Source organism: Harmonia axyridis, chromosome X (assembly GCF_914767665.1).
Source record: "Harmonia axyridis chromosome X, icHarAxyr1.1, whole genome shotgun sequence".
Lineage (NCBI taxonomy): Eukaryota > Metazoa > Arthropoda > Insecta > Coleoptera > Coccinellidae > Harmonia > Harmonia axyridis.
The window spans coordinates 3,008,498-3,036,085 of record NC_059508.1 but is presented as its reverse complement, the minus strand read 5'-3'; the positions used below and the strand labels follow the sequence as shown (position 1 = coordinate 3,036,085).

Below are 27,588 nucleotides of genomic sequence, written 5' to 3'. Positions count from 1 at the left end.
AAAAACACAACAGTCAGCTGGCAAGGTAATGGCATCAGTATCCTGAGATGCGCAAGGTATAATATTCATTGATTACCTCCAAAGGGCCAGACACTCAACAGTGATTATTATATAGCGTTATTGGATCGTTTAAAGAATGAAATCGTTAAAAACGGCCCCTTTGAAGAAAAAAAAAGGTGCTGTTTCATAAAGACAATGCGTCGTGTAACAAATCAATGAAAACAATTGCCAAATTGTATGAATTGGGCTTCGAATTGCTTCTGCATCCATTGTATTCGCCAGATCTGGCCCCCAGCGACTTTTTCCTGTTCTCAGACCTCAAAAGAATGCTCGCTGGAAAGAAATTTAGCACCAATGAAGAAGTAATCGCCGAAACTGAGGCCTATTCTGAAGCGAAAGACGAATCTCACAACAAAAATGGAATCGAAAAGTTGGAAGATCGCTGTATCGCCCTCGAAGGCATTTATGTTGAATAATAAACAAGAATTTTGCAATTAAAATGTGTTTCACTATAGAAAACCGGGGACTTTTCAATTGGCCTATTACGATAACGAATGAAGCAATTTCTAAAAAAAATACGGAGGTTATAGAGACAGACATGAGAATTTTGAAATTATGTCATGCCATTGATAGAAATAGGGAGAGGTACCTGCTGACCACCAGGAACCCAATATAAAAAATGGAACCCCTAGAAACATAATTGAAATTCACGAGGGATAATTTCCCGCTTGAACCCCCTGATGTCTATACAGATATATTGATAATTGAGGATTTAAAGGAAATAAATACGCATGTTCCTACCTTTGTGTGTTCAATTTGTACGTGAAAAACAGCACATTTTTTCGGATGATGAAAATCAAATTCCATCCAAATAACCCGAAATCGGATTGATGTTTTTAAGCTGTGTCATTTCAACTAAATGCCGGCCCGTCGAATCCTAAATTCGGCTCTAAATAAATCAATTAAAATTCGACGCGAGCACCTACATGACGTATTTTGACGCCTGATCCTAGTGATAAAATCAAACTCGGCCCAATCGAGTGCAGTCAATTTCACAGTTAACCATGTACGGGAAAAATTCCGTGAAATAAAATAACACCGTTAAAGAAATATATAATGTAACGAAATGGGAAAATGGCATGCTTTTGGGCAGTAAATGGCGTTTCATACGAACAACAGTGACAACGGCGGTAATAGTGATGAATACTTCTTTGTTGTTGTGAAATACTGTGCGAATTTCGGACCGGACAACAACCACTCGAAATATGAAGTCCTTTTATAAATGGATTTATATCAACTCGAAATGCGGTTTCGAATCCTGCACTGGAATAATGCGAAAGAAATTCATGACGTTCCGTTAGTCCCTTGAGAGGGACATTCGTTTCTAACTGAAATATATTCCACGATTTGGATTTTCCCAATCTAGCGACTGAATCGAAAATTATTGGCTCTTTATTCTCATCTGTCCTTCTGAGAATTGATAATTGCACTGCATGATTCCAGGGTTTATTCACCCTTAACCTCCCCTAATATCTTTTTGTCAATGGCGTTGCCATATGAGCCGAAAATTAGATCCGAAATTCCGTGAGTTCCATCAATAAAAATTTGACTTTTTTCCAACCAAGCTTGGATCAAGGGTGAAATGATGATTTTTTTCTCAATAAAAGCTTAAGTTGAAAGAAATCCATTATTGTTGCATAAAAAAACAAGGCTTCGATTCAATGAACCGATTTAGGTCAAATATGTGCTGTACGGCCCAATTTTTGACAGTATAGTTTCGAGTTAAAAGTTGTGCCGTAAGGGAGCAGCTTACAGTGGATTATTCCCTGCCAATTCTACAAAACACACAGCAAAACCTTCCTGGCCACCAATCCTAGCTTGGCCACCGTATTCGCCGACTCATCGCGTTTTGACTACGACCGTTTTCGCTTGACGTTGTCGTAAGGGATCCAATTTTCATCACCAGGCACAAACCACTTCAGAAATGGGTCGATTTCGTTGCGATTCAGCATCGACTAACAGATGGAAATTCGGTCCATGAGGTTTTTTGCGTTAACTCGTATCGAACCCATACATCGACCATTTTGACAAATGGTCTTCCAGTGCGTGGTATAACTTTGACATCGAAATAACTGGAATGAAATCGTGAAAATCAAAATTGCGCATGATTGGCTGTTACAATTTTAGCCGCCTGGCTTGCATTTCCGCCCTTATTGAAAGAAAACTTTAAAATATTGTGTATTTTATCTTTGCCAGTGTCCATCTTTGACGCGCGTTTAATTTTAACTGATAATAATCACAAAACTGTCACGAGAGTTTTTGTAGTATGAAACCTCATCCTTGTATTGAAAACAAATCGGACTTTCACAACGCGAGACGAAGATAACTGAAGCCATCTATTGTAAAAATAATGGCTTTCGTTTTACTACACATAATATATGAATTACGTATGATAAAATAGACTCAAAGCCCCTAAGTGAAAATCTGCTTTTAGTGCCATCTATCTGTTCCACATCGAAACTGATTTCTTATAAATTCTTCTTTTTATTCAAAGAAGGAAATGTAGGCACTAGATAGTTTATTTGAATACAACTGCATGCACATCAAAAGGGGGTTAGCAAATGTTATTGTGTGCTTTATGAATAGGTTGTCTATCTCAGGCTAGGCTATATTATATATTGTGATGCTACTTCAAATATATTTCAAATTGAATTAATGTAATGTAACGTAATGATAATCAACTAATAAATGTAATCACGTAATGATAATCAAATAATAAAAATTAAATGAAACAAATTGATAATCGAAAGGATCCCAGATATCTGTTCACAATAAAAAAGCAAACAACCTGGTTATTTGTTCAGTTCTCTTGTTTTTCGATCTCAAATACACGATATCAATGTAAGGGTGAACACTTACACATTTCCTCAACATAGAACAGCTTAGTTTCGGGGATGCTTCGAGTTCAATGCTCCTGAGGCCCTGAATGAAATTTTTGATTTTTTGCCACTTGCTGGGACGTCGTTCAGGAAGAGAATAAAAACATTTCATTTTTATTGGACACGATGTAGAAAAAAAAAGAGAGAATATTGTGATTTATTTTGATTTTTCATTGCAGGTTTTTTGTGTTTTTGCGGGCTTATTGTATGAAATAGGTTATTTTGTATTTTTTTTGTATATTGTTACTAACTAAGATTATTGATGTGCAATTTTTTTTATATAAGGAAGAGTGGAAGTTCGGCTTTGGCCGAACTCTATTCCTTTTGACTAACCTGACATCATGTAGGATGTAGTCAATAAACATTATCATTATTATTATAAGTTTACAATATGATAAAATACCTGCAATAGCTCAAATATCAAGTACCTTGCTAAAGTCACCAGGCTTAATGTTCTTATAACAAAAATTCACTGACCTTACACAGTCTTGGATAATAGACTGTTAAAATAATAATAAATTCCAGTGTAACGTTTCAATCAGCTGATGGTACACTTTATTGGTGCATCTGAACTCTTTCCAAAAGGTAGTAAGAAAAATAAAGATGAATGAATCCTTCGGAGGTCCAGAGAGATGAATAAATACAGGAATGATCAGGATATATCCGTGGCAGATCTTGATAGATTGAAGATGAAATATGAAAGATGTCATGTCAAAGGTCAAAAATCAAAAATGAAAGATCCTTCTTGTTCTCTTGTTATGTGCATCAGATTTCTAACTTCTGAAATATCTGCAGCTTTAATAGATGGTAGGTTCGAAGATCAATTACTTGATTAGATGTTATCCTCGAGTAAAAGCTAAAATAAAGTTTCATTTACGTTTCGCCCATGAGGGATTTCATGACTTACGTATTAGAAAATGGTATCATGATTAATCCGATAAGAATATCGATTTTATTGGCCCAAAATACCATAAATCTCCAAAATAAACCAAAAATCTAAGGCACCAATAATTTATTCAGGTGTAGACAATATTTCAAGCGATCCAAAATTAATTGTTACTAATAGTTTCTCGAAATAAGTCAGACAATTTCCAATAACATCATTCAATACAGAATCCAATATGAAAAATGGCGAATCCACTCAGATACGTCAAAAATCGAATCGGCGCATTGACGTCTACAAGATGGAATAAACCACATCGATCAAAGTTCAATAAAGGGATCTAAGGCTTGATACACACGTCGATATTTGAACAAAATAGACTAATTTCTAACGACGAAATTCAACCGTGACAAAGAATAGTGATTTTACATCGGGGACTTCACGTTATTGCTTACCTAATTCATTTTTTTCTGATATTCTGATCGAATTTTCTATGGTTCTCGTAACTTTATCAACACGAAGTTCTGCATGAAGGTTGAAATTGTTTTTCTATATATACAAAAAAATATTCACTCGATCTGATCTTTACGGAAACATTAGTTAATTTTTTTTTCAATACACTTCTTGAATTTTCTATAGTTCTGATGACAAGATCAGGTTGAAATATTTGAGAGTAATTTTTCAAGAAACGTCCTGTAACTCGAGAACGAATAAAGATATGTATAATCTGCTTTCTGATATCTGATAATTATTTCGATAAAAGAAATCAAGGGTCTTTGAAAATTTTTTCTCTGAGTCGTATAGTTCATGATATGCTCTCGTTGAGCATAGATTTTGGGATATTTTGTGAATGTCTCGCATTGTACAATGACAAAACCACATTAAGTAAACGCCAACGTGTCTCTTACCATTACTATGTATGAAACTTTCATTGTATACTATGTTTTGACAACTTTTGTATTAACAGTCGCCACTTTCAATATATTACCCTCTATATTTCAAAAACTGGTCATAGCAAAGCCAATACTGTTTGAAATTTTAATAGTGTACTCGAACTAAGAGTAATGAAAATTGGAAAATTTCATGGACTACTTTTTTAATTACTGTATGAATTATGAACTAAACGAATTGGAATTTAATTTTGAATAATATTTGACTCACACTGTATCAAACGATAATTTTTATTGAAAACCAGTCTAAAATTATCACCTAGTCATAGAATTCAGTTGGAATCAAGACATTCTTGTTCAGGAGGTCATATTCTATAACATGCAAAATATTCAGAAAAATTTATCGGTGACAATTTGTTCATTAACCTGCTGCCTGGTCCTTTTCTTTCCGATACTTTTCTTGAATTTTTTCTGGTTCTGGAGACGCGATCATCATGAAATTGTGCGTGAAGCTTGAAACTTGCATTTTACATCTAATAGCAATTTTTCATTCCAATGCAATCAGTATTTTCGAAATTATCGGATTTGGCCTATTTACGAATTTGCCCTGAAAATTTCAATTTTCTATGTCTTTCTGTTGGAAAGCTATCTTGTTCATGCAGGCCGAACGTACTTGAATTCGATAACAAATTCATCTTCTGTGAATAGAACCTCATCATTTGAGACTAATACTGGATCCAAATTCGAAAATTTCAGACAATCGGATAAAATTATGGAGCGATCTGCTCAGGGAACGAGAGCTCAAATCTCTAACAAACTACCTGTAAACAATCGTTACCTATTAATGTTGTTTCATGGATATGAGTGAAATTTGCGGCAACGGACGTGTCAGAACCCTTTTTTGAAACTAATTGAATGGAATTGGAATTGTTGAAATTGATGACAAGCGGCAATTTCAATTCTGGTATCAGTGAACTAATACGACTGAATAAATATTAATCGTATTATATACAATTTATTCCGTCATGAATACGAATTTTAATTATGATCGTTAGAGAAAAATATATTGCGAATATAATTCGTCCGTATAAACAGCAGCAGTTTCCGAATAAATGGGAATTTCTTCATTTGAAATGATTCATTTTGAATTGATTAATCGATAGGCCATCGCCACATGATTTTGTGGAATATATCTTCGGAGAACATTCATTTTGGGTTATTATTGTTTAAATTAGGCAGGGACTGTTAGTTAAATATAAAAAAAAACAGAAACAAAAAATCTATAAAAAATTGTTTTATGTATTTTTAAATTTACTGCGAATTCATTTTCGTATGAGTTCAACTTATCAATACACATATTATGTGTATTGATAAGTTGAACTTCATCATTTGCGTCTAGTACATTTTGAATGGCTCTCAAGCTCCCTTGATTTGAGATCGCTAGACTAATTTTTGTGGAGTTATTCGAAAAGTGTCGTCTTCACTCATTTGCTTTCATTCGTCAACAACCTCTAACTTTTTAATGCCTTTTAAGTAGAAAGGTTCATCATTGCTGTCATTATAACCAAATTTCTTTTTTCCTTTTCAGGTCTGCAAAAAGCCAACATGTGGTGGAAGGATCGGATTATAAGACCAAAAATCATATACTAACTGACAATGAACCCAAGCTGTTTGAATTTTATTATTTTTTTTGGAAGACATAGATAGTATTGCAAGGAGTAAATGATTGAATTTGGAAAAAAAAAATCTTGAAGGTTTTTCCATGTGAACAATTTTTTTACTCGAATATTGTAATTGTTTTAAGCGAGTTTTTTGAATTTTACAACAAATTTGGTAAAAACGAAAGGTTTACAATTTATTCAAATTTGTTAATAATGTGTTTGTCCACAATTATCTATACACTATACACACGTCCGGTGCTTACTCTTCTTCGATTTTGGGCATTATCAAACCACGCTTGACAACATCTCATAACAGTAGTTGGATTTCTGTTTGCACGGTTAGCGATTTCTCGAAATGACAATCCCGCCTCTTGTACACCAATAATTCGACCTCTTTCAAATTCATTGAGCTGGCGATAAATTCCGCGTACACGTGCTCTAGGCATTTTAATAATGATATCGACTTTGGATCTCCTCGAACAGCTGGTTTGTTGTAAAATTGAAAAAACTTGCAAAAAACGACTACAATATTCGAGTAACAAAAATTGTTTACATGTAAAAACCTTCACGATTTTTTCTCCAAATTCAATCGTTTATTTCTTATTATAATATTCATGTTTTACCAAAAAAAAATTTAAAATTTAAACAGCTCCTTCTGGGTGTAGCAGTTTGTTTGCCAGTTAGTATATTTCAGCTTCTAATATTCGAACTCAGTCTTTCTATTGAAGTGTTGTACTATATCTTTGTTCTGTTTAACTCACAGTGCAATGTTTTTCATTATTTTATCCATTATTAATTTTATTCAACCAGTGGCGAAATCAGATTTCAATAATAAGGAGGCAAAAGATGGGCCACAAGTTTTTAAAGAGGGTCATAATATTCAGATCAATCTAGTTTACGTTAAATTCCTATTGTATTTTTGCTCATGTGATGTTTCAGGGGGGCAGAAAAAATGTCCCCTGGCTTCAAGAAAGGAGCAAATGCATCAAATATTTTTGGTTGGAAAATCGATCAGTAAGGTTAGTAAACTAATAACAAATAATGAACATCCATAAATACTTCCACGTGACTAAGTGGTACCTACGCCAGGAAAAATGTTGAGAAACACTGCTATAAGGTATACCGGAAGGAAGATATTAACAGAAATCTCAGCAACAAAGTTCTTCGAAACCCCGAATGAGTAAGTCCTCAAAATGAACATATCTAGAAGTGGCTTCAGTAACGCGAGCTAAACGTTCGATTTTAGAGCCTGAAGAAGGTTTCGTTTCTCTTCAAAGATGTCTAAAATAGAAAAGAGACGTTTTTCCGTCGGTAAACTATGTGGCAACCGGATGTGAACGTGCTCCAAGTGCAAGTTTCCGATATCTCTGCTACCATCATGGCGGTTCGCTTTTCAGCATAACAATGAGGCACTCGTAACATACGTCAATTACTATGCAATACATCTCGCATTGTGTAGCATTTGCTCCGTATTTTCATATGGATATGTCGAATTTATTGGATAGATTAGTGGAACATAAGCAGAATGGAACAATTCGCAGTAATGTCATCACGTTGTTCTCTGAAGATGTCACACTCCCATAAGCATTTTCAATTTTATCTACTGCGACTTCACATATCTGATTAGAACTATTATAAATCATACATTAAATTTTGAAAAATATTAAAATAGATCCCAACATAAAATAAAGATATAAATTTTCAAATTCAAATGTCTCTTTTCTCTATTGGGATCAGATCAATTGATAACATTTTTTTTAATGAAAACTAATTTTGATTCATCAAAACGAACTACAATACAATACAATAAAATTGAAATCACTAATCTTTAAAATCTTTAGGTTGATGTCCTTTTCATGCTTCAATTCATGTTACTTTACGCGGTGATTTGTCAATTCATCGTATGCCATTGGTCGGGATGCGGATGCGCGTACCTAGAGAAAGAAACAGAGAGAATTTTCTGAAAGATTTTCATTAATTATCCAGACTTCAGGAAAGATACGTGACTTGTTTTAGATTTCAGCCATTACTAGTTTCATTTGAGATTCAAAATTTGTATTTTTTAAGAATTTATTTTCGAATTTTGTCGGGATTCTCGAACCTCCCGTGGGATTGGATCAACAGAAACCTCTCTCAGGATTGAAAAATTTTATGCAGTACTTGAGATAGAGAAGTTGGAAAAGTACGTACGTTAAACCACTTTAGTTGCTGAAACTGAGAGAATACCTGGCGTTATTACATCAACTTAGCTGAATGGAAAACTTATAGTTTCCTGCAAAGATCTGGTGTTAAGAAGGTTGAAAATAATTCACAGAAGAGGTTCCATCCTAATAAAACAGTAATTCATTAAAACCTAATTTAAGTTGAGTTTTATTTCAAGTTTAGAGTGAAAAGGATCGATCTTTGTATATTTTAGTTTTATTAAATCTGTGAAAACCTGGGTAGGAGTTTTGATGCCGAATAAGCCAAACCACCCCTAGAAATCAGTCTTAGAGTCTCATGGGCAATTGAAACTTTAAAATTTCTTAACCAATAATGATTGGAAAAATTTCCCGAAACACGTCGAATGATTTTGTTTGGGGGACATCTTGTGACGTAATATTTAAGGCTTGAACGAGTGATTTTTGGCCAAAACGATTCATTAAATTACGTTTTTCATACACCGTTGTGCAGAAGTCCCCAAGACCTTTCAAATGAAGTATCACTCAACCTCTCTCCTCTATTCGATTTTGAGGGGTTGAAGCACCCCATTTTAGGGGCTTGCTCGTTCAAGCCTCAAATATAAGACAAGAGGTGTCCCTCAAACAAAATCATTCGACGTGTTTCGGGAAATTTTTCCATTCGCTATGGGATAAGAAATATACGGGGTGTCTCGTCTGAGATGGAACATCCTGTATATTGAAATATCAGTCAATCTATCGACTCCATCTTCTAAATTTTGACGTGCGATATAAGGAGTGTGTCATCTATGTATTGATGAATAAATTGTTTGCCCTCATAATGAAAGGCTTCTAATTTCAAAATATCTCAATCGATATCACAGAAGAAAGGGTGCACGGGAGTTTAATAAACATAGTCGTGCACCAGAATTGAAATAAAATAATAATCAGTTATTCTGGCAATAGGTGGATGGGCAGTCAGTGTCGAGAGGGTTGGAGGCCTTCGACACGAGATATTTTTAGGTTAATAACCCTAGAGTAATATTCATAACGAAATAGGAGTTCGGAATAGGTTGCCAAATTGCTTAGGGTTTCAAGCGTTTATGGGCTCAGCGAGATCTTGTATTAAATAAATAGTAAGGGTGCGAAGGAAACAGATGGAGAGAAACAGTGACGTGCCTTTCGCATTTCTGGAACTGTGAATATTACTGTGTGAAAACAATTTTTTTAAGCAACTGTCCCTACTTCTGTAAATGTGAATCGAATATTTTCATTTATATTCGGTGTACAACTTTGTTTCCGACGTTTTGCGATAGTTCGTAGATGTCATACGATAAGCTTAGATATTTTAACACATACCGCCATCGAAATATTAGTCCATATGTGTCTCCATCATAAAGTTATTCTCGATTAAACATGTCAGCTTACGAACCAAATTCTCGTCATTTGCGGGAGGTTTTAATTTTTCTGCTTTAATATGAAGAAATTTGCGGCTGATGCTAATCGAATACTCTCAAATACCTAGGGTGAGGTCGCTTTCAATGAAAGAACGTGGTTTCAACGCTTCAATAACGGTGATTTTGAACGTCGAAGACAAGCATGGCGGTGGAAGAGAGAAGGTTTTCGAAGATGCAGAATTGGAGGCATTACTTGATCAAACGCAACAAGAATTAGCAAGATTATTGAAAGTGACGCAACAAGCCATTTCGAAACGCCTGAAAGTCATGGGAATTATTCAAAAACAAGGAAATGGGTGCCGTACTTGTTTCGATCAATGGCACACGGCCTGGCTAACCAAAACTTTTTTTTTATGAAAAAGTGAGAAATTGGATCGATTCGTGGATCGCTTGAAAAGATGACCAGTTTTTTCAACGCAGGATTCGTACGCTGCCCGAAAGATGGGAGAAAGTAGTGGCCAGCGATGGACATTACTTTGAATCATAATTGTATAACCAGTTTTTCACAATAAAGCCTCGAATTTCAGAAAAAAACGGAGGAAGCAAAGTTGTGCGCCTATGAAGTATTGATGATTTATTAGAAATTTATATGTTGAGAAATTTGGTAATTCTAACCTCATCAATACCTTCTATATCGTTGGAACTGAAATGAAGGTGAACCGAAAATTGATGAGAACAGACAATTTAAACGTTATATGTTTCTCTACTGGACCTGAACGGATGCCGTACGCAGATTTTATTGTGACAGATTCTGCATTAACCATGTCATTGATCAATGTAAACGCAAATACGGGATTTAACTCAATTATTCATCATAATCACACGATCAATGAATTAACATTAACGACAAAAATTTGTCTACTGAATACAAACACTACTTGTGATAATCCCCTTCAGCATTAATCTTCGTGTGTCAATACAGCCCACAGAAAACATAAAAAACGCAATAATCTGTGTTATGTTGCCACTGGCTAATCTTGTTTGATGTTGTTTTTTGAATTAAGTAAACAATAGTGAACCAAAACAAGTTTTTGGCTTTTCAATCCCTAGATAAATGATGCGTTTATATTGTGTATTTTCATATTTTATCTTTCGCGTATGACATTTGAGCAAATTTGAGGAATTTTCACTCCAACCTTTATGCGTAAATGGAATAATGTAGATAATTGAGTATCGATTCAAAATTGAGCAAATTATCTTCTTTAATGATCATTCATTGTATATTTTAAATGTTCTAACTAACCTTCAGAAATAGAATGTCCCGTTTTTAAATATGGCCTTCTAAAGATGAGATATATCGCTTTTATTGTTTTTAGCATTTTGTAAGAATAAACTAACTGATGAAGAAACTGCAACCAGAAGAAGCTGTTGAATTTCAAATGTTTTTTGGTAAAACATACATAGTATAGTGAGGAGTATAAATTCTCATTGGGTGCACATGATGGCCGCAAAAGGTTTAGACGACGTCGGGGAGAAAGACGTGAACCTCTGTTTGAGGTTGAGCGTCATGTATACCGGATAGTAGCCGTTATGGTATGGGGTTCTATTGCACATGCAAGTAGGTGACCTTTAGTCTTTATTCGAGGTAACATGACAGCACTGCGTTAGCTTCAAGAAATAGTGGAGCCATATGTTCTCCCTTACCTTAACCGCCTCGAGAATCCATTATTTCAGCAAGATAATGCCCGACCTCATGTGGCCAGAGTTAATTTAAGATTTTTAGAAGCGGCTCATGTGAATCTTTTGCCATGGCCGCCCAGATCCTCCGATCTTTCGCCCATAGTGCATGTTTGGGACATCATGCGTAAAAGTCTTCGAAATTTAGCCCAGCCCCCACGGACTTTGGGGGCTCTGAGACATGAAGTACAGGTAGCTTGGGATGGTATCCTTCAAGAAGAGATATACCATGTTATTGCATCAATGCCGAGATGTGTTGGGGAGTGTATAGATAATCGCGGCGACCAACACATTATTAACAAACTCATTAAAAAAAATTGTAAAACCTTCGAAATTTTCTCCACATTTCAATCATTTACTCCTTGCTATACTATCTATGTTTTCCAAAAAAAAAAATTGAAATTTAAACAGTTCCTTCTGGGTGTTACAGTTTCTTTGTCAGTTAATATATTACGAGTGTGAGTAAACGTATTTCCTTAATTTTGTTTAGTTTAGGTTGAAGTTTATGTTCACGTTTTCGTGAATATCTAAGAAGTATCATCCGATTTGTAAATTTGCTTCAACGTTATTTCAATCAACAGTTTAGATGTTATTTCATATCCGCATGAGTATAACTTAGAAACGAATATAATTCGAATTTTCCTAAAAGATTTTTTTGTTATCAATTTCCTTCAATTTTACTTTCTTCACGCAAATAATTACCTATGCAATGCAAAGATATGAAAGGAATGACTGTCGATTCCAAGCTGTTCCAACGACTGGAAATATTTATTAACTTCCGTTGCCTATAATAAAGATACACGCTCAAGCCATCTAATAAACAGACAATAATTTCAGGGACTGTTTTAATTCCGAACAAGCTGCAGACAATTAAAGTCACGAATGATTTGAAATATGAACTGTACCACTCGATTCCTTCACCCTTCACCCGAATCACATTGAGGAGAGCGAATTCAAATGCTGAGAACGCTCGAACATGGGTGAATTCATTTTGAATACCAAGATTCTGAACGGGAATACAAGGCTTTGTGAGGATGCAAAAAGGTGCCTATACAACTGACGTTTGGGGAAAATCTTTTGAATTCCAGAAAACTAATTTTCGTCGGACCAAAAAGTAACCTTTCACTTCATCTTTCGGACAATAATTCAACATCAAAGTCAGCAGCTACGGAAAGGTTCTATGCTTATTGCTTATGTACAAAACGATTTTCCTAGATGAACTCGACTGACGAATTTACCACGAAATAGAACATCAGATGTCAGACGTTTCTTCATCAATTCAGTATTCTTGGAGTTCAACAAGGTTCAGTTTTTGGATTTTCGTTATTTTTTTTATATAATACATATTAAGCAAGGAAAAAGAATATTGGATATTCCCCTCTTTTGGACATTGGACATCTATTCTTTTTCCTTGCTTTACAATAATACCCTCTACAACTTTTTCACATACAATACATATTGAGTTTATACAAAATATTCTTCCTAAAAACTTCCAAGAATTCACAATATCAAGTCTCATCATCTTATTCTGAAGAAGCTTGTATACATGAGATTAATGTAGTAAGAGAAATATGCTATGATTGATAGGTGCCAGTCCCTATGAAATGTTATAGGTATTGTATCCTTCAGTGAAAAATATCCTCAAAATTTCAAACATTTTCTATTTCTATCATCTGAACTATAATGAGTATTCTAAAAAAATTCGCTTTGTCAGTTATTTGAATTCTACACATTCTAGAGGTTGATATGAATTTACTATGAAAGACTCAAAATATAAATTTAACAAAAACCAACACAAAAATTCTGAATAATCAATCGAAACATGTGGAGAAGTAATGAAATAAAGTGAATGAAGTAAAATGAAATAAAGTGAATGAAATAAGACTACCGAAATGATTTTACTCGAACTAATCCAAAGATTCATCTGTCGAAATAATTGATGGCATTAAAAATATGAATATAGAAAATAAGCGAATATATTGTACTGCAAACGTTTCTTAAGATCGATTCTAAGAAATAATTATGAAACCTGAGTTTTTCCCTGGAAGGAAAAGTTCAAAGGCGATAATGATACATTCCAACTCCCTATTCTGAAGCATATTACAGTAATATCGAATATTTACCATTATTCGTCTACAACTTCAATGTGTGTTTTTCTCTAATTGCAGAAATGGTTCAAGTTTCCAAGTTCTTGGAGTATAAGCTGAAACTTTGTTAGTTCCGTCGAATATTCTTGTAGGTAACATATTTCAGACTGTAGGTACATACGCCAGTCTATTATTCATCTCAATATGTATTGAGGGGTGTAACTGCAGTATTAACCCTAACAAAGGCAAGGGGGTACCTAAATAGCAAGCTTGAATGAAGTTACAATTTCCCATGAGAGTTCCCCCTATTAAATATGCAGAGGCACAAGCTCGCAAATCTTTCCATGACCGAAAAAGTGTACAAGCCACTTTGTTTTTTTATGGTATATACGTCATAAAACCTATACCGAGCATAGAACGTGCCTTTTTTTCAATTTTTTCCATTCTAACTACACCAGCCAACAACTAATGAGACTCTTATTTTACCACACGAATGTTTATTTACTAGGTTGCTAACTCTGTTGTGCACAGCTGACATTACGACATGATATTTGCGTTAATAAGTTGACAATTTCAGAGATTTTAGAGTTGAAAACAAAATTATATTTGCTGCATCAATTTTTTCAAAAAATTATTTTTTTTTATGTACCTACTTCTTGTAGAACACAGTGATATTCTTTCAAATTAAGTGAGGAATTCAATTCCAAATCGTCTAGTTGTACCTTTATAGCAACCTACAGGGTGATTCACCACGATAGCCTACTAGACGTTCATGGAAACTAAATTGCATGTTGGGGTTTGAAACAATGATCTTTCTTGCCGCTACAAATTCCTGCCTTATTTTTAATGGGTCACTCAGTATATTATTGCATCTTTAAATCACTTTTTTGACGACAATCTCAGCAATATGCCATACCTCGAATAAAAACTCAACGATTCATGAGTGAATGGGATTCTTATGAAAAAAAAAATGGTGGCAACAAGGACTCACATATTTTTAACTATTTCTGCAGAAGGAGTTTCTATCGAAAAAATCTTTATCATTTTCGATTCTGCAAATATGTAGTGTTATAAGACTGTTTGCGGTTCGAAACAAAAATGGACAACCCAAATTCATCGATACTCAAGGTGTTCACCTATATTTTTTTATTATTCCAGTTAACTCTACGTACAAAAAAAGGAGCGTACTCAAGCAAATCCTATACCTAAAATTAATAATTGATTTTTTGTCATTGAGTATATTCTCCTGGAGTTTGCAGAAGATTCGCATTCCAATAAAGCATAAGACCGTGGAGCGTCAACAGTGCCGTATCTAGGGAGTGGCAAAGGTGGCACTTGCCACGGGCACAAAGTCTGCAGGGGCGCCCAAAAATATCAAGAGAAAAAAATATTGAAGCACCAGACAGAATAATTCGAAAGATCACAACTCGGTTTTCATATATACGCCTCGCAACGAGCAATGCCGAGGAATCTGGAAACCAAGGACGGAGATTTTTTTTTCCTTGGGGGGAATCTCAAAAAAAAACCTTTTTTTTACAACAACGTTCACTCGTATCTGTAATGTGAGAAAAAGAGGTTTGATAACGAAGTTTGAACCAAATTACTCAAATCCAGACCAGAGTTTCTTTTCACATTTTTCTAAAGTACCAGTGCTTCACCAAAAAATAGTTCAGGTGAAAAGGAGCAGGTACCCTTCCAGAAAAAATATCATCCTGATGTAGATTTGCATACAAAATAATCATATCACAAGATTAAAACTTTAAATCGGAAGAGCTATGCTAATTCGAATTAAATATCTTGTGAAGGGAAGGTGCCATGAGAAAAAAACTTGAACTTTAACACCGGTATCTCAAAACCAAAGCGTTTGCGGATTCATGTTATAGGACTTTTTTCTTAAAATGATCCGAGAAATCTGTCATTTTCATTTGTACACATTAGGAACACCGTTTAGATAAAATCAATTCAAAACTGATATCTGCACAATTGAATTGCAATTTGAATTAATCACAATAAATCTAACACACCGAAAACAACGAGTGAGTGTATGCAAAATCACAGATAGCAAATGAGGGGCGACACCGACAAAGCGGATAGATAAAGGAAAATAATAAACCTCGGACATAGATGTGCTCGTAGTGCAGTAAAAGTACTCATCTTGAAAGCGATAATAAACTCATAAACCGTAAAAAGGTCCGATTTTGTACTCCGTCGAGTTCAGAGGAAAGTAAAATGATTATTGGTTGTTTTTATGGAAAAATTTTCGTCTTTGCGAGAATTCTGAAATTTTATATTTTGGAAATTTTGGGGGAGGGGATAATTAGCCCCCATTACTACGCTCTTGCTGGAAACATTGAAAATATTGCTAGCCTTCCCTAGAATTTGCGTACTGAGCATAAAATAATCAATAAATATATGACAAAAAAATACTATAAGAAATATAATTGATGAAAAAAAAATCTTAGAAAATGGGGGGCGCTGTCTAAGATTTTGCCACAGCCGCAATAGTATCTAGATACGGCTCTGAGCGCCAATGAAAGCAGTAGGTTTTTAATTAGTAGCAGAGTTGAACAGAGGCTATATCAGCGCTTCACAGGAGCACGTTCCCTGAAAGATGTATTACTCCTACTTATTGTCTAAATACCGAAAGTTTCAGTTGACGCAGGCTCCTCTGAACTGAAGAAACACGAAATACTTTGTTATCTCACAATAATAAAGAAAAGGAGACAGCTGAGCGAAATAAAGAATTTCATCTTATTTATGGAAGGACATTCATCATGGTAAATTTGTTACTGCAACAGTGGCTGCGCCAATTGGACTCCTAATGTTAACGAATTAAATTAACAGACTATAAGTTGATGGAGTCGTGCCATCAATAAAATTAAGGATATCCAAGCGATTCTTATTTGGTTTCATCAAGACTGAATGCAAAATAGCCGAATTTCTTCGACTTCCTCATGCCATACAGAGTGTCTCTCGACGATATAATGGCGTAAATGTTCAATTCATGGCTTGCGAGGATAATCATGCTGTGTGAAATAATTCTTTATGACTCCTTTGGGAAATTAGATGGCGCCAAGTTTTCAAGTCGTCACGTTTTCAACTCTAGTACAGGTGAAGGAAGTGAGTGTTTCTTCATCTCCGCTTCCTCTAGAATGGAAAATCACATACTTATTTCTGTTGTACCAAATGTCGAATAATGGTGTACGTTGAACGAAATAAAATAAAACACTAAAAATTCTACATGATGATTTAGAAATTTCTCAAATCATTAAAAAGAGCAGATCTTGGTAATTATGTTAATATAGAGACCAAATTCTTCGAAATTTCATTGCTGCAAACTTTGAAAGATATTCTGTCTCGTAGGAAAATATGTTTTCAATAACATCACATGTTGTTGAGTTTTGGAGAAATTATTTTTAAAATTGTGTTTCCCTCATTTTTTGCTTTGAAAATTCATAGATCGTATTCTCGAGCTAGGGAAATCAATGCCTTTGATTTTCATGGAAAGAGCTCAGAGGAAAGTTCACTCACAGACGATTTGATTGAAAAATGTTTTTAGGGTTTTCCATCATTACGATTTCAAGCAAAAGTAATCAACTTTCTGAAACAATTGGAGGATATTAATATGTTAAGCCAAATTACGTGGCTGCTTACCTTTTGGACTATTATGACGGAAAAGTTAATCCAACTGCTTCAGATTTCAGGTCAAAAAAGTTATTGACGAGCTAAATGGAAAGTAATTGCACAAGGACAGAGCAAACTTGCTAGTGTACCTTCTGGTGGTGCTGTTGCTGCTCCCACAGCTGCCTCCGGTGGTGCTGCAGCCTCAGCTGCTGAGGAAAAGAAAGAAGAGAAGAAGAGAAGAAGAAGGAAGAACCTGCAGAATCAGAGTCTGATGATGACGTGGGCTTTGGTATCTTCGACTAAGCTTAAAAACAATTATGTTTTCAAGTTTTTAAATAAATAATTAATAATTAAATTGAATTGAAAAGTCCCCGGTCAGATGCACAGATGGCGGTGCTACTATTAAATTCATTTGATTTTTAGTTATTACCAAACTTCAAAATTTAACAGCAGTCCGACCATTAGTTTGTGTGATATTGCGTTGTGAGTATAGCTACTTTTGTTATTCGAAAAAAGATAGAAAAAAAGAATTTCATGTGATGATGAATATTGCTTTTTGCAAGGAAAAAATACAGTTGAAGCAAAATCTTGGCTTGATGAAGAGTATCCGGGGTCTGCACCAGGAAAATCAACTATCATTGATTGGTATACTATGTTTAAACGTGGTGAAATGAGCACCGAAGACGGCGAACGCAGCGGACGCCCAAAAGAGGCTGTCACCGACGAAAAATTCAAAAAAGTTCACAAAATAATTTCGAATAACCGTAAAATGAAGTCGATCGAGATAGAAGACATTATGAAGGTATCATCTGAACGTGTACATCATATCAGTCACGAATATTTATACAAGAGAAAACAACGATAGGAAGTAACAACGTGTCAATAATTCTGAGCAGTGTTTGAATCTGTTTCAAGTGCAATAAACCTCAATTTTTGCGTCGATCTGTGACAATAGATGAAACATGGCCCCATCATTTCACTCCGGACTCCAATCGAAAGTCAGCTGAGTGGACTGCACACGATGAACTGAATCCAATGCAAGGAAAAACACAGCAGTCAGCTGGCAAGGTCATGGCATCAGTATTCTGCGATGCGCAAGGTATAATATTCGTTGATTACCTCCATAAGGGCTAGACCATTAACAGTGATTATTATATAGCGTTATTGGATCGTTTGAAGCATGAAATCGTTAAAAAACGGAACCATTTGAAGAAAAAAGGTGCGGTTTCATCAAGACAATGCGCCGTGTCAGAAATCAATGAAAATAATGACAAAATTGCATGTATTGGGTATCGAATTGCTTCTGCATCCACCGTATTCGCCAAATCTGGCCCCCAGCGACTCTTTCCTGTTCTCAGACCTCAAAAGAATGCTCACTGGAAAGAAATTCAGCACCATTGAAGATGTTATCACCGAAACTGAGGCCTATTTTGAAGCGAAAGACAAATCGTACTACAAAAATGGTATTGAAGAGTTGGAAGATCGCTATCATCGCCTTCGAAGGTAACTATGTTGAACAATGAAATCGAATTTTGCAAAAAAAAATGTGTTTTACAATGGTAGACCGGGGACTTTTCAATTGGCTTGTTACCAGCTAGAAAGACTACTGGATCTACGAGCTTAGTACATCGATCAGTTCAATTGATCTACAAACAAGGAAGGTCTATCTGCTAACAAGTTCTATCGACCAGATAGATCTATCAGTTAGGTGGATCAGTTGGTTTACCATTTGAAATCTAACCAATAGAATTGTTAAATGTTGCCGATAGTACACTTTGAAATCTTGAAACTTTGTCATAATATCCAGAGGAATTTTTTTTCTGGAATAATTGATCTAGATTTTCTGAATATTCATCAATGAATTAACATTTTGAATATACCGCTCCTGAAGTCTACTAATCCATGTGGATCTACCAGCTTGGAACATCGATCAGTTCAATTGATACACCGGCTGGTAAATCTAAGAACAAGGTAGATCTGTCGACTATGTAGATTTGTCAGCTAACTAAAACCTCATCTAAGAGGTTTTTAGTTTGTTATGGACTTGTCTTGTTTGGTTCCCAAAATATTTTTTTAGTAATCTTCCATTCAACTCTTCCTTAGTATCTATCCTCACAATTAATTTTTAATTTGATGACAGTGATTAATGATTTTCAATCCTTTCAATCGGTTTGTCAATCAATCAGAAATGCTTGTCTGTGTAGAAATAGAGTATTAAGTTCTAATGAAGAATAAAAAAAAAATCGGTTACAGCTTTTGAGGCCCTTTTTTCAGGTAAGACTTTTTTTAATGACACCCATAGTTTCAGCAAGCGTTCAATAGCTAGAAGTAGTGAAAGCCATCGAATTTTAAAATAAGAAAGTACATTGTACAGGTGCTTCTTATTGCCAGTTTATGGATATGCTTTTTCCTGGTTCTGTCCAGTTGAAGCGTGTTAAGTTCGAGACTAATCTCGGACATGAGTATATTCAAAATTTCACAATATTGCAAGCTGCTTTCAAGAAAATGGCTGTTGACAAGATAGTACCGATAGACAGACTGGTGAAAGGAAGGTTCCAAGATAACTTCGAGTTTCTTCAATGGTTCAAGAAATTCTTCGATGCCAAATACAATGGCACAACAGGTTATGATGCACTGGAAGCCAGAAACCATGAACAGATGGGCAATGGTGGAAGCAATGCTCCCAAAGGAGGAATGATGCAAAGAAAACCTGCAGCTTCATCTGCTGCATCCACTGCGTCTAAAGCCAAGCCAGTTGGTAGAGTCATGGTTAAAGCGAATCCAGTTCGTCCATTTCCAAATACAAAAAGTAATCTGAACAAAGGAGGTGATGCAGATAGGGTTGAAGAATTGAATCATCAGCTCTCAGAATGTAAGCTGACGATAGATAGCTTGGGGAAAGAGAGAGATTTCTACTTTGGAAAGTTGAGAGATATTGAGGTTATGTGTCAGGAAACAGATGAAAGTCCATTGATACAGAAGATTTTAGATGTTCTTTACGCTACTGAAGAGGGTTTTGCTCCAACAGATGGACAATAGTGGAAGCAATGCTCCCAAAGGAGAAATGATGCACAGAAAACCTACAGCTTCATCTGCTGCATCCACTGCGTCTAAAGCCAAGCCAGTTGTTAGAGCCATGTTAAAAGCGAATCCAGTTCGTCCATTTCCAAATACAAAAAGTAATCTGAACAAAGGAGGTGATGCAGATAGGGTTGAAGAATTGAATCATCAGCTCTCAGAATGTAAGCTGACGATAGATAGCTTGGAGAAAGAGAGAGATTTCTACTTTGGAAAGTTGAGAGATATTGAGGTTATGTGTCAGGAAACAGATGAAAGTCCATTGATATAGAAGATTTTAGATGTTCTTCACGCTACTGAAGAGGGTTTTGCTCCACCTGATGAGGTAGAAGTTGTTGGGGAAGAGGAATATTAAACTAATTTTTTTATTTTAAACCCTTTAAGATAAACAGTTATTGAAAAAAGAAATAGCAGTTATTTGTCTTGTTTAAATTTAATGTGTAAATTATTAGATCTTGCATCGATTTTATACGAGTGTTTACAGTTATCAATTTGCTAATGATGTCTTTCAATTTATGGATATGAGTTTCTAAAAACTAAATCGCTTGTGTCCAACGAATATAATACATTGCTGTAAGTTGTTTCTGCATACTCACGCAATTGACATCATATCGAGGGAAGTGGAAGCAGTATTGTGAAGTGTGTGCGCTGGACATCCTATAGTTTTGATGTCTTCGGAAAAAATCTCTTCTAATTAAAAAAAACTCGCCTTTATTTTACTTCGAAATAAGTATCTATTTGTGTTATCCGCACTGACAGCGAAAATACTTTTTATGGAAATATAAAGGTCCTCTAAGGATTCAATACAAAATAAAGTTATTGTATAAGACGATTCATTTGGCCAATTTTAATAATTTTATTTTTAATCCTTCAGTTTCTGAAAAATAATGTTTGAGCAACGGAAACAGCATTTCAGATTTATGATTACTGGAATCCGTTGAGATTCCATGAAAACAAATTTTGTCTCACCTACTCTATATAAGGAATTTTGAATCTCATAACGGTCAAATTACTGACCGGGACAATTGAATAACTAACCGGCACACGGGGAATAAATGGTCCAAACCGGGACATGTCCTGGCGTACCGGGACGTATGGCAGCCCTAAACTAGGATGATCTACCAGTCAGGTAGATCAGCTGGTTTACTATTTGCTAAACAATAGAATTGTTAAATGTTGACTAGATTTCACTTTGATCTTTTGAAACAGTGATAATTGGGTTATAATTTCGAGAAGACTACGCTATTTTCGATACATAATCGTATAATCATCAGCTCAATTAATTAAGGCCTATTAGACTGATTTCATTGACCTGCAACGGAATAAGGAAATTCACTTAATAATCTGTTGTAATATGACCAATGCACATTACGTATTTGCGTCATCATAACACCGTATAAGCCAACTTGTGATTACTTATAAATTGAACAAATTACGGTGAGGTAATTCACACACGAGGCAGTGAGTTGGTTTGGACCATTACTAAATATTTGATATAGCGATAGCCTTTTAGGTAAATTGGAAGGCTGCAGAAAGAGCCTTGTAAAGTGCGGACCCACATACAAAGTGTCACAAATGAACGTGAACGGATGTTTATTAGTCCGAGTGTACCTACGCAACCCTCAGATGACGTGGATTTACCCTTAGATTACGTTTGAAGTGATTTTCCGTAGACTTTCATTAATTCATGATTGTTTGCAGCAGGAATTAAAGCAGTTTTAGAATGGGTGAAGGGCATAATTGACACTGGACGAATGATCAAAGAATTTCCAGAATTCAATAATTATGTTCTGAATAAATAATTCATTTGGGTCAGGAAAGAAGCAAAGCGATCAAATATTTAGCCTCTAGTTTTCGAATTTTGTGCCTAGATTGGTTTCGATTTGGGTTCGATTAACCGTTAACGACTGGAATTGGTTTGATGATTTTGGAGTTTAACCCTTATGATGTTTGGATCTGAAAATTTAGAGAAATATCTATTTGAATAAACTGAAAAAAAAACAGTAGCTCAATAGTGAAACGATTGTTCATGCCAAATTTCATGTTGATTGTATTGTTGGAAGATGAACAAATTTTTTTTCTTGATATCTGAGAGTCTGTCTGTAGAAAATTTGTGATTTGTATGTATCTGAAAGAAAGTGAGTTATTCCAAAATGTGCCAATTTCTTTTTTTTTTCCATTTGATGACTCTCTGGAACACGGAATTTATTTCAGGAAAGGGACTGATTTGTTTTGAATTTCCACACTAATTTCCTATGAGTTCGAAGAATGCCAATATTCAGAGAGATACAAAGAATGGATTTTCATAATGTGTCGAGTTCATGGTGAAAATATACAGCATTCATTTGGAAAAAATTGCTAATCGCAATAAAAAGTTCGAAATAGACAAATTAGAATGCTTCATATTTTAGGTAGATAATTTTTTTGTGGTACTGATAGTTAATTGTTGTGTTGCAAATTTCTTGAAAAAAAAGGGATGAATGTATGATTTCTATGAGACATTTCTGTTTTATCTGTGCTAATTCCTTATCAAAAAATGTCACAATAGTAAAATCATATATTATATTCAAGAGTTCAAAGTCAATTTGAATATCATGAATTTGTAAATTCTCTCGACAATTTTGGCATTGTTTAGAAAATAATAATTTCACATTGTCACAACAACCGAGAATATAATCCAGATATTCTAGTTTCTTAGTGCCTAAAGAAGTCAGTGGCGGCTTCTCCTATGAGGCAGTGCCTCACCAAAAAAGTTCTGGAAATTACACGTATTCAGGCCAGTAAGAAGGAGGGGGTGATTTTGCTCGGGTCTCTGATTTTTGGGAGCTTCTAATTTTCAAGAATTCCGTGATTTATAATAATAATAACTTTATTTCCAAATTTCACATAATTCATACATGAAAGTAAAAGGACGTCACAATTAATAAATAAACTAAACTAAATTCTTACATCTGAAATAATCACATAATGGATATGGATCCAATTCAAATGATATATTTTTTATGAACCTTTTGAATTTTCCTGAATTATAACAATATTTTAAATAATCAGGTAACTTATTATAAAATTTTATGCCTCTTTTCTAAAATAGATAATCTATGTTGGGGATGAAATGAATATTTTGTTCTTGTATTATAATTATGTGTTCTCCCAACATTGAATCTATCCTTATTTTTGAAATAAAAACTGAACATTCACATATCGTCGGCTAAGAGTGTAAATCTGCTAAGACCATTTTGAACAATTTCACAGGAGACCAAAAAAACCGTACAGTACAGTGTTATAATAATAATAATAAGAGAGTTTATTCATGAAAATACATTCAATAGAGTTTATTGAATGTATTTTCATGAATAAACTCTCTTATTATTATTATTATAACACTGTACTGTACGGTTTTTTTGGTCTCCTGTGAAATTGTTCAAAATGGACTTAGCAGATTTACACTCTTAGCCGACGATATGTATAAACCATAAACTGTCAAAATATTTTCATCTCAAAATTTACGTCTACATGAATCCCTATACCCCATCTTAAAGATGGGTCTAATTACTCTTTTTTGTGAAACTGACTGGATTCGGGAACTAAGTCACCAGAAAATGATTCCATATCTCAAAATCGACTCAAAGTTCACATAATATAAGATTTTTAAGAGTTTCTTCACTCATGTAATGAGCAACAATTCAAATTCCATAGCCAATGGAAGCTAATTTTAAACACATTTTATTTATATGAATGTCCCAGTTCAAGAATTCATCAATTTGGACACCTAAAACTTAGTATGTGATACAGGCATTATTACATTATTACCATAGAGTAATGTTGCTAGTATTACATTTGTCTTGGACTTATTTATAGATAATTTATTCATAAAAGATCTTTTACTAATTTTTGAAAAGCACTCTTCTTCTCTATCATTCATTTCATTATTTTTCTTTCCATTAATTAAAACATTGGTATCATCGACATAATTTGTTATCGAATAATTTTTCAATGATAATGGGAGGTCATTTATATAAATAATAAAAAGAATAGGACCTATCATACTTCCTTGTGCTATTCCTATGTCGACATCTGTGATTTTTGATTTCATTTTATTTATTACAACCACAATCATTAACATAATACAGGAATAACAATGAAATGAAAACAAGTCAAAAAAGTTCATGAGTTGAGAATCAACTTGAATATTAACAGTTGTCTATTGTGTTTTACAGAAATCTATAAATTCATTGAAAGAATAAGGTTCACAATTCAATATAAATAAAAATACTGTCTTTCGGAATACATTATATACAAATATCTTTCTAATACATTATATACTAATCTTTCTTATACTTGTTGGGAGAAGATTTAACAGTTTATCCACATAACGTGCTCTGCTCAGTGTTCGAAAATTTATGGATCGGAAAAAAATAGTCATGATTTCTCCTGGTTGAGTTATTATTTTTAAACTACTCAAAATAATGGATGTTCACGAAAGAAAAGTAAAATCATCAGGTTATCGTGTTGGAATCGAGAAAAAAGATTATTTTCATTCATATAAATAATTAGTCTGGAACACATAACAAGTTCGAAAATCCTGGAAAATGCCGGTAATAAACTTATTAGCCTGTAATTACCAAGGTCATCCGGGTTTCCTTTTTCGAAAATCGGTTTCAATTGATCTGGAAATATCCAGAAATTCATAGAATTATTACTTATATAACATAGCACTACTATTTTTATTAGGTACTGATTGAAATCTTCCGTTAACTGTAAAGAAATTCTACTTAATGAGTTATCCTGATGAACATTTTTCCTGTCAGTTCGCTACAAATAGCCCACATTGATTTGATTTAGCAGTTTGGTTTTTCAGTTCTCTCTTGATATTCAAAATTCATCTTTAATTTCAACATATTGTAATTATCTTTCTTTAACGCAATAAATTGACTTTTATATTTTATATAATTTTTTGTTGTTGATATATTTATATATTTCGGCATCGACTGCCAAGGTCATTAGCCGTTCGGTGCAAACCCTTAGAGTTGAGATATTATGCCAAATGAAAGTTTACAACATAATTTGAATAGAAGAACTTGTGTAAGTACTTTGTATGTTGTATAAACATAAATACAAACAAACAAACCAATCAACAAACATTAAATAAACGAACAAATAAAAAATATATAGATAAATAAATATATGAATGAATAAATCAATATATAAATAGAACATGAATTTCTAAATATATAAATCGATAAATATGTAGAATTATTAAAAGCAAGTAATCAAGTTCGGTTGAAGTAAATCAAATTTTTGTGAATAGGTCAGTTCGTTGCAAGAACTGTAATATCTTATTTCCAGAGTATGGATTTTCTTTTAAAATATTTGCCAAGCTATTACCAAAGTCTAATTCGAATATAGAGTTCGAAGCTGAAAGACAACTAGCAGAAATCAAAGAAAATTTGATAAAGAAAAAACTACAGCTTGATAGAATGGAGATCATGGAAGAAGTTGTTTATTCCGAATGTAAGACTGAAAGAACTTATTCATTTAGTGCAGACATTAGAGAAAAATACAATGTTAAAGAAGTGGCTAACAAATTTTCCACTAAGAAATGATCTCAAACAAAATGAAGAAGAAAGTAAAGTTATTCTTCGCCCCACAAACAATGATAATTGTGCCTATATGTCTCTTATCAGGCGACAAACGCTCGACAGAAAGCTACCGTTCTTCGATGGAAATCTTTCTGAATTGCTCGTATTTATTAAGTTATTCCGTTTTTTCTTGATATTCAAAAAATCCTTTCAATTAATTATATGATATATATATCTTCTATGCGCAATGAAACGGTCCAATCTTTATTATTACTATGAATTTGATGAAATTCATCGACACAATATATCAAAATTTCATTTTCCTTCACTACTTTTAATACCTTTACTATTGAGGTGATTATTATTGTGATATTATTAAGGTGATGTCAAATAAATGCTGAAACAAATGGAAGGATTAGCAGGTGCTGCTAATAGGAAACCTGCATTTGATGATTTGGATGATGGAGAAGCAGATTCAGACGACGAACCAATTCCAGAACTCGAATAAAATCTATCAAATGAAATGATGGAAAGTTTAAGTTTTGTATTTTGCATTAATTCCTACTTCAGAATTATCGATTGAATTGATATTTTTTTTTTACAGCATGCACTTCATGTAAACCTTCCTTTAATGCAAAAAATATTTTAACTTTACCATCAGTTGTTATTTTAGAAGTAGTAAGTTTAATTTTTATATGTATAAAAGTACATTCAATAGGAATAAAGATTTCCATCAATATTTTACTCGTGGTCAAAATAATTTAGTAATTCCTGCTTTTAAGTTAGGAGAGGACGTCATTCGCCTATGTTTTTAGGTATGAAGATCTTCAATAAACTGGATGATGAAATAAAAAATGCTAATAATATTTTTATTTTCAAAAGACGTATGAAATAATAATAAACTGTGTGTAACGTATGTGACATGAATAAGAAAATTCTTTTATGGCAAGCAGACAAATTTTCAACTCTGGAAAAAGAACCTCCCCGGGCGGGATTCGAACCCGCAACCCCCGAATCACTAGTCTGTCGCTCTACCAACTGAGCTAACGAGGAGATTGAAGTTTCACCGCAACGAGGAACCACTAATCCCACATTATTTAATTGAATACTGACATCTAAAACTCCACAATCTTTGCGAATTGTTTACAGTTTCGTAAAGGTATTTCATACTTATACGCATTTCTGGGATTAGTGGTTCCTTGTTGCGGAGAATCTTCAATCTAATCGTTAGCTCAATTGGTAGAGCGACGGACTAGTGATTCAGGGGTTGCGGGTTCGAATCCCGCCCGGGGAGGTACTTTTTATAGAGTTGAAAATTTGTCTGCTTGCCATAAAACTATTTTCGTATGAAATAATTTTTGTTAGAATTCAGGCATGGCGGATCCATGATTCTGGTGAGGAACCAAGTTGAGTTGACTGAATGTAAAAAAGTGAGTAAAATAAGAAATTTATCTGTTGAAGTACATTGTGAATTTCAGTAATTGAATTGGCTGCATGTAATGCGTTTGTGATATGTATCTATTCCTCAACATCTAGGGATTTTAGACACATTGT

At 34.2% G+C, this 27,588-nt stretch overlaps 1 protein-coding gene and 1 long non-coding RNA gene across 4 annotated transcripts in view; both read right to left on the bottom strand.

Annotated features, from left to right (window-relative positions):
* LOC123686720 overlaps window positions 1-4,072 on the bottom strand; it is a 42,631-nt gene extending 38,559 nt beyond the window's left edge. The window contains exons 1-2 of the long non-coding RNA XR_006748489.1: window positions 3,847-4,072; window positions 3,417-3,795 (exon numbers count right to left, since the gene is read on the bottom strand). This is a non-coding gene — a long non-coding RNA (uncharacterized LOC123686720). The remainder of the gene's footprint in view (window positions 1-3,416; window positions 3,796-3,846) is intronic.
* Window positions 1-27,588, bottom strand: part of LOC123686716 (nucleolysin TIA-1) — a 446,243-nt gene that overhangs the window by 232,898 nt on the left and 185,757 nt on the right. The window lies entirely within an intron of this gene.